Source organism: Triticum urartu, chromosome 7 (assembly GCF_003073215.2).
Source record: "Triticum urartu cultivar G1812 chromosome 7, Tu2.1, whole genome shotgun sequence".
Classification (NCBI taxonomy): domain Eukaryota; kingdom Viridiplantae; phylum Streptophyta; class Magnoliopsida; order Poales; family Poaceae; genus Triticum; species Triticum urartu.
In genome coordinates this window covers 589,765,726-589,774,015 of record NC_053028.1, presented here as the reverse complement: position 1 = coordinate 589,774,015, position 8,290 = coordinate 589,765,726, and positions in this window count along the sequence as shown.

The window sequence follows — 8,290 nt, the reverse complement described above, 5'->3', positions numbered from 1 at the left end:
TGGAAATGCCATAATAGGTAGGTATGGTGGCTGTTTTGAGGAAGATATAAGGAGGTTTATGTGTGAAAGAGCGTATCATATCACGGGGTTTGGATGCACCGACGAAGTTTGTGCCAACTCTCAATGTGAGAAAGGGCAATGCATGGTACCGAAGAGGCTAGCAAGGATGGAAGGGTGAGAGTGCGTATAATCCATGGACTCAACATTAGTCATAAAGAACTCACATACTTATTGCAAAAATGTACAAGTCATCAAAAACCTCGGCACTACGCGCATGCTCCTAGGGGGATAGATTGGTAGGAAAATACCATCGCTCATCCCCGACCGCCACTCATAAGGAAGACAATCAAATAACACCTCATGTTTCAAATTTGTTGCATAACGTTTACCATACGTGCATGCTACGGGACTTGCAAACTTCAACACAAGTATTTATTAATTTCACAACTACTCAACTAGCATGACTTTGATATTATTACCTCCATATCTCAAAACAATCATCAAGCATCAAACTTTTCTTAGTATTCAACGCACTCATAAGAAAGTTTTATTATCAATCTTGCATACCAAGCATATTAGGATTTTAAGCAAATTACCATGCTATTAAGACTCTCAAAATAATCTAAGTGAAGCATGAGAGATCAATAGTTTCTATAAAACAAATCCACCACCGTTCTCTAAAAGATATAAGTGAAGCACTAGAGCAAAACTATAAAGCTCAAAAGATATAAGTGAATAACATAGAGTATTCTTTCAAATTCCAAATCATGTATGGCTCTCTCAAAAGGTGTGTACAGCAAGGATGATTGTGGTAGACTAACAAGCAAAGACTCAAATCATAAAAGATGCTCCAAGCAAAACACATATCATGTGGCGAATAAAAATATAGCTCCAAGTAAAGTTACCGATAGAAGTTGACGAAAGAGGGGATGCCTTCAGGGGCATCCCCAAGCTTTGGCTTTTAGGTGTCCTTAGATTATCTTGGGGGTGCCATGGGCATCCCCAAGCTTAGGCTCTTGCCACTCCTTGTTCCATAATCCATCAAATCTTTACCCAAAACTTGAAAACTTCACAACACAAAACTTAAAGTAGAAAATCTCGCGAGCTCCGTTAGCGAAAGAAAACAAAAGACCACTTCAAGGTACTGTAATGAACTCATTCTTTATTTATATTGGTGTTAAACCTACTATATTCCAACTTCTCTATGGATTTTAAACTATTTTACTAGCCATATATTCATCAAAATAAGCAAACAACACACGAAAAACAGAATCTGTCAAAAACAGAACAGTCTGTAGTAATCTGTAGCTAGCGCAAGATCTGGAACCCCAAAAATTCTAAAATAAATTTCTGGACGTGAGGAATTTATCTATTAATCATCTTAAAAAAGAATTAACTAAATAGCACTTTCAAAATAAAAATGACAGCAGTTCTCATGAGCACTAAAGTTTCTGTTTTTTACAGCAAGTTCAACAAGACTTTCCCCAAGTCTTCCCAACGGTTCTACTTGGCACAAACACTAATTAAACACAAAAAACACAATCAAAACAGAGGCTAGATAATTTATTTATTAATAAACAGGAGCAAAAATCAAGGAATAAAAATAAAATTGGGTTGCCTCCCAACAAGCGCTATCGTTTAACGCCCCTAGCTAGGCATAACAAGCAAGAATAGATCTAGGTATTGCCGTCTTTGGTAGGCAATTCTTCAATGAGGCATCTATCTCCCTTAGGAATTTCTTTATTTCTAGTGATTATCAAACTCTTAGGCACAAGATTGAAAAATTCATTTGTAGCAATTGGTTCCTTAATGATAGAAAAAAGATTGGGATGAATACTTATAGATTTAAGATCCGCAGTTTCCTTACTAGATGATTCAGCCTTATTTTTAGGAACATACATAAGCTTGGAAATTTTAGTAGGAGGACTTGGAGTATTATTTACGGAAGAAAAATTGGTTCCCAAGTTTGTAATGATACCCTCAAGTTTATCGATTCTAGTGGAATCTAGATTTATTTTCTCATTAACTATGGGTTCCTTTTCCTTAATATTTTTCAAAGTCATTCCTACCCTAGATCCATATTGGGTAATTTGATTGTGTATCTTTTTATCTAGATTTTCAATTAATTCAATGGTAGCAACTTTATTTCAATAATTTCAAGTCTTTGCATGACATGCTCCAAAGTTAACATAGTTCCATTAACCAAAAGAGGTGGTGAGCCAAATAAATCTAACATAGCATTATAAGAATCAAAAGTATGGCTACCCAAGAAATTCCCTCTGGTAATGGTATCAAGGATATATCTATACCAAGGACTATCACCTACATAAAAATTGCAGAGAAGAACTGAAGTAGATTGCTTCCTGGTAGATCTATTTTAAGCATTGCAAATTCTATACCAAGCATCTTTTAGATTTTCTCCCTCCCTTTGTTTAAAATTTAGAACTTCATTCCCGGGAGACAACGGAGAAGATATGAGACTAGCCATGGCGACAAGCAAACAAACTAACACACGAGCAAACAAAAAACAAACGGGCAAAAAGAGGCAAATAGAGAGAGAGAGGGAGGATAGAGAGAGAGGGCGAATAAAACAGCAAGGGTGAAGTGGGGGAGAGGAAAACGAGAGGCAAATGGCAAATAATGTAATGCGGGAGATAGGGATTGTGATGGGTACTTGGTATGTTGACTTTTGCACAGACTCCCCAGCAACGGCGCCAGAAATTCTTCTTGCTACCTCTTGAGCAATGCGTTGGATTTCCCCGAAGAGGAGAGGATGATGCAGCAAAGTAGCGTAAGTATTTCCCTCAGTTTTTGAGAACCAAGGTATCAATCCAGTAGGAGGCTACGCGCGAGTCCCTCGTACCTACACAAAAACAATAGCTCAACGCAACCAACGCACTTAGGGGTTGTCAATCCCTTCACGGTCACTTAGGAAAGTGAGATCTGATAGAGATGATAAATAATATTTTTTGGTATTTTTGGTATAGAGATGCAAAGTAAAAAATAAAAGCAAAGTAAAAGCAAAGCAATAATAAAGTGATGGAGATTGATATGATGAAAAAGAGACCCGGGGGCCATAGGTTTGACTAGTGGCTTCTCTCAAGAGCATAAGTATTCTATGGTGGGTGAACAAATTATTGTTGAGCAATTGACAGAATTGAGCATAGTTATGAGAATATCTAGGTATGATCATGTATATAGGCATCACGTCCGAGACAAGTAGACCGACTCCTGCCTGCATCTACTACTATTACTCCACTCATCGACCGCTATCCAGCATGCATCTAGAGTATTAAGTTAAAAACAGAGTAACGCCTTAAGCAAGATGACATGATGTAGAGGGATAGTTTCATGCAATATGATAAAAACCCCATCTTGTTGTCCTCGATGGCAACGATACAATACTTGCCTTGCTGCCCCTTCCGTCACTGGGAAAGGACACCGCAAGATCGAACCCAAAGCTAAGCACTCTCCCATTGGCAAGAAAAACCAATCTAGTAGGCCAAACCAAACTGATAATTCGAAGAGACTTGCAAAGATAACCAATGATACATAAAAGAATTTAGAGAAGATTCAAATATTATTCATAGATAGACTTGATCATAAACCCATGATTCATCGGTCTCAACAAACACACCGCAAAAAGAAGATTACATCGAATAGATCTCCATGAGAGAGGGGGAGAACATTGTATGAGATCCAAAAAGAGAGAAGAAGCCATCTAGCTACTAACTATGGACCCATAGGTCTGAAATAAACTACTCACACTTCATCAGAGGGGCTTGGATGATGATGTAGAAGCCCTCCATGATCGATGCCCCCTCCAACGGAGCTCCGGAACAGGCCCCAAGATGGGATCTCGTGGATACAGAAAGTTGCGGCGGTGGAATTAGGTTTTTGGCTCCGTCTCCTATCGTTTGGGGGTACGTAGGTATATATAGGTGGAAGAAGTACGTCGGTGGAGCTTCGAGGGGCCCACGAGGCAGGGGGCGCGCCCTAGGGGGGGTGCGCCCTCCACCCTCGTGGCCGCCTCGTGGCTTTCTTGATGGAGGGTCCAAATCTCCTGGATCTTATCTGATGAGAAAATCACGTTTCCGAAGGTTTCATTCCATTTGGACTCCGTTTGATATTCTGTTTCTCCGAAACACTAAAATAGGCAAAAGACAACAATTCTGGGCTGGGCCTCCGGTTAATAGGTTAGTCCTAAAAATAATATAAAAGTGTAAAATAAAGCCCAATATAGTCCAAAATAGTAGATAATATAGCATGGAGCAATCAAAAATTATAGATGCATTGGAGACGTATCAGCCGGTATTCTCCCTCTTTATGTAAGCCTTGTAAAATTAGAGAGAATAGGCATAAGTATTGTGACATAATGTGTAATAACATCCCGTAATGCAATAAATATTGATATAAAAGCATGATGCAAAATGGACGTATCAACTCCCCCAAGCTTAGACCTCGCTTGTCCTCTAGAGAAAGCCGAAATCGAAAAATATGTCCACATGTTTAGAGATAGAGGTGTCGATAAAAATAAAATACGGACATGAGGGCATCATGATCATTCTTAGAACAACTACTTATATAATTCTTGTCATATGATCTCTTATGCTAGAGTAATAATGCAATCACAATTTCAAGTATGAATCATAAACTTCATTGAAAACTAACAAACTATAATCTCAGTCATTGGAGCAATTGCAATTTATCATAACATAGGAAGGAGTCAATATAAGAGCCTTTCAGCAAGTCCACATACTCAACTATCATATAGTCTTTCACAATTGCTAACACTCACGCAATACTTATGGGTATGGAGTTTTAATCGGACACAGAGAAAGATAGGGGCTTATAGTTTTGCCTCCCAACATTTTACCTCAAGGGTAATGTCAACAATAATAGTTCATGAAAACTCACATCCAATTAGCCATATATACCAGGATATTTCCAACATGGTGTGCTTGCCAAAAGATAAAATGTAAAAAGGAAGGGTGAAGATCACCATGACTCTTATGCAAGGTAGGAGATAAAAGTAAAAGATAGGCCCTTCGCAGAGGGAAGCAGAGGTTGTCATGCGCTTTTATGGTTGGATGCACAAAATCTTAATGCGAAAGAACGTCACTTTATATTGCCACTTGTGATATGGGCCTTTATTATGTAGTCCGTCGCTTTTATTTCTTACATATCACACGATCGTATAAAGCTTATTTTCTCCCACACTAATAAGTCATACATATTTAGAGAGCAATTTTTATTGCTTGCACCGATGACAACTTACTTGGAGGATCTTACTCAATCCATAGGTAGGTATGGTGGACTCTCATGGCAAAACTGGTTTAAGGGTGTTTGGAAGCACAAGTAGTATCTCTACTTGGTGCAAAGAATTTGGCTAGCATGAGGGGGAAAGGCAAGCTCAATCATGTTGGATGATCCATGACAATATAATTTATCTCAGATGTAAGAAAACATAACCCATTACGTTGTCTTCCTTGTCCAACATCAACCCTTTAGCATGTCATATTTTAATGAGTGCCCACAATCATAAAAGATGTCCAAGATAGTGTATTTATATTTGAAGACCTCTCTTTCTTTATTACTTATTATTAATTGCAACGATGACCAAAACTATGTTTGTCAACCCTCAATAACTTTTATTCATCATACTCTTTCTATGTGAGCTCATTACTCTCCATAAGATCTCTTTTATTCCCTTTTTATTCTTTCTCTCCTCTTTTATTCACTCAAGATCATGGCAAAATAATCAAGCCCTGACCCAACACTAATCTTTATTATATATAGCTCACAGACTCGATTACATAGAAGGATCATAAAGCAAAACTCACAACTAGATCATACTAAGAACTTTTATTCTACTAGATCAAAATATTATCAAAAGGATCGAACTAAGAAAAACGGGAAAGATAAAAGTGATGGTGATACGATACCGGGGCACCTCCCCCAAGCTTGGCAGTTGCCAAGGGGAGTGCCCATACCCATGTGATTATGTCTCCTTTGTTGGTGAAGAAGATGGAGTTGTTGATGCTGGATAGTCGCACATCGAGCGTAGGAGATCTTCCAACTTGCGGATAATGCCCTTGAGTGCGATGATATGCTCCTTCAACAAAACATTTTCACGTGTTTTTTCGATAAAGGGCGATTTTATTAATTCAAAATGTAGCATCAAGTGGATACAAAGCATTATGAGTAACGCCCGGCCTCTGCATAACTAGGATGCACACAGCCAAATCCGAAAGTCCGACAAAAAAAATCATCAAATAAAAACTGACAAAATGGCAATAGTGGAGTCCTATAGACCGACACTATGCCTATGTCGAAGGAGGTGGTGGGTCGATCCGAAGGTTATGCTGTCACCCATCTCGGGAAAAAACCTCCATAGCCACCTGCTCCAATCGCGTACACACCGCCTTGAACAACGGTTGGTACTCCGGTTGTTGTAGAATAGACCACGTATGTAGCGAGTGCGTACACCGGAAAATAACCTGCAAGGAAGAAGCATTTTTTCCATTTAAAATAAAATCATTTCTACATAGCCAAAGCGACCAAAATAAGGCATACGCTCCCACCCTTATTAGCGTTTTGAAACTATTTGGAATACCGTCCAACCACTGACCAAAAATATTGGCAACACTTGTGGGTGGATGCAAATTTGACACTATTTGGATGAGTGACCACGTAGAACGTGCAAACTTACATTGAAAAAAGAGGTGTTTGATTGTCTCGTCATGAGTACAAAAACAACACTTCTTACTCCCTTGCCAATTGCGTCGTGCGAGGTTGTCTTTAGTTAACACAACTCCCCTACGAAGATACCACATGAAAATTTTCACTTTTAGTGGAATCTTGGACTTCCAAATTTTCTTGTTATTACTGACAGGTACCTCAGAATGTGTGAGCGCACGGTACATAGAGTCTATAGTGAAAGACCCAGATGTAGTAAGGTTCCAGCAAAACACATCACGGCCTTCTGTCAGGTTAACCGAATCCAACCTGGATAAAAGATTATGCCATGACACAAGTCGGGGGCCAATCAAATCCCGTCTGAACGAAATATTCGGTGGGGATGAATGGAGCACCTGTGCAATAGTATTATTCTTATCGCGAGCAATGTTGTATAAGGCTGGATATTGTTCTCGGAGACTAGCATTACCTAGCCATATGTCCTCCCAAAAACGAATCTCCGACCCATCCTTTATCACAAAAGACCCAAAGCGAAAGAGATGTTTCTTTGTCTCCATTAGGCTAGCCCAAAAGTGCGAGTTGCCAGGTTTCCAAAATGCCTGGGACACCGCCTTTTGGCCTAGATACTTGTTGCGCAACATGGTTTGCCAAACCCCATTCTCAGTAAGAAGTTTGAATAACCATTTACTGAGTAGAGCCTCATTCTTGACCTGCAGGTCATGAATTCCAAGGCCACCTTGGTCTTTCGGCCTACAAACCACGCTCCATTTGGTCAGCCTGTATTTTTTCTTTTCACCGTCTCCGTGCCAAAAGAATCTAGATCTAAAATAGTCCAGTCTTTGTAGGACCCCTTTTCACGTGTGAGATACTTGTTTTGTATATGAGCTAACTCAATCATCTTGAAAGCTTCGATCTCAGTTGGGGTAAGAAGATTGTGATCAAGTTGAAGGATGTCTTCTGTTGCCAGAACTTGGTCCTCTGTGGCCTTCTTGATCCCTTCATCCTTGTTGATCTTCATGGGTTCTTCTCTCTTCAGCTCTATCTTCATTAGCCAAGCATCGTTGCCCTCATTGTTGGAGGAGGAGGGAGACGACATGATGCTTGGCTTTGATAACCCTGGCAGAAAAAAGCTCGAAACAAGAACATGAATTTTTTGCGTGTTACGGTGTTCAAAACTTTCGGGAGATTATATAATGAATTTTTACTGACCAAAATACGTGTCGTGCAAGAAAACGGAGTCCGGGGAGCACACGAGGTGCCCACGAGGTAGGGGGCGCTCGTGTCCTTCCCGGACTGCATCTTATTTTTCTATTTTTCTAATTATTCCAAAACGGAAGAAAATTGCCATTAGAACTATTTTGGAGTTGGTTTACTTACCGTACCACATACCTATTCCTTTTCGGAGTCTGAAACATTCCAGAAAGTGTCCCTTATGTATTCCTCCGGGGTTACGGTTTCAATAACATTGGTTTCAACATTTATAGGATTACCTGAGATATAATGTTTTATTCTTTGACCGTTCGCCACCTTCGGGTTTGTGCCTTCGAAGTTGTTGATTTTTATGGCACCGGAACGATAGACCTCCTTGATA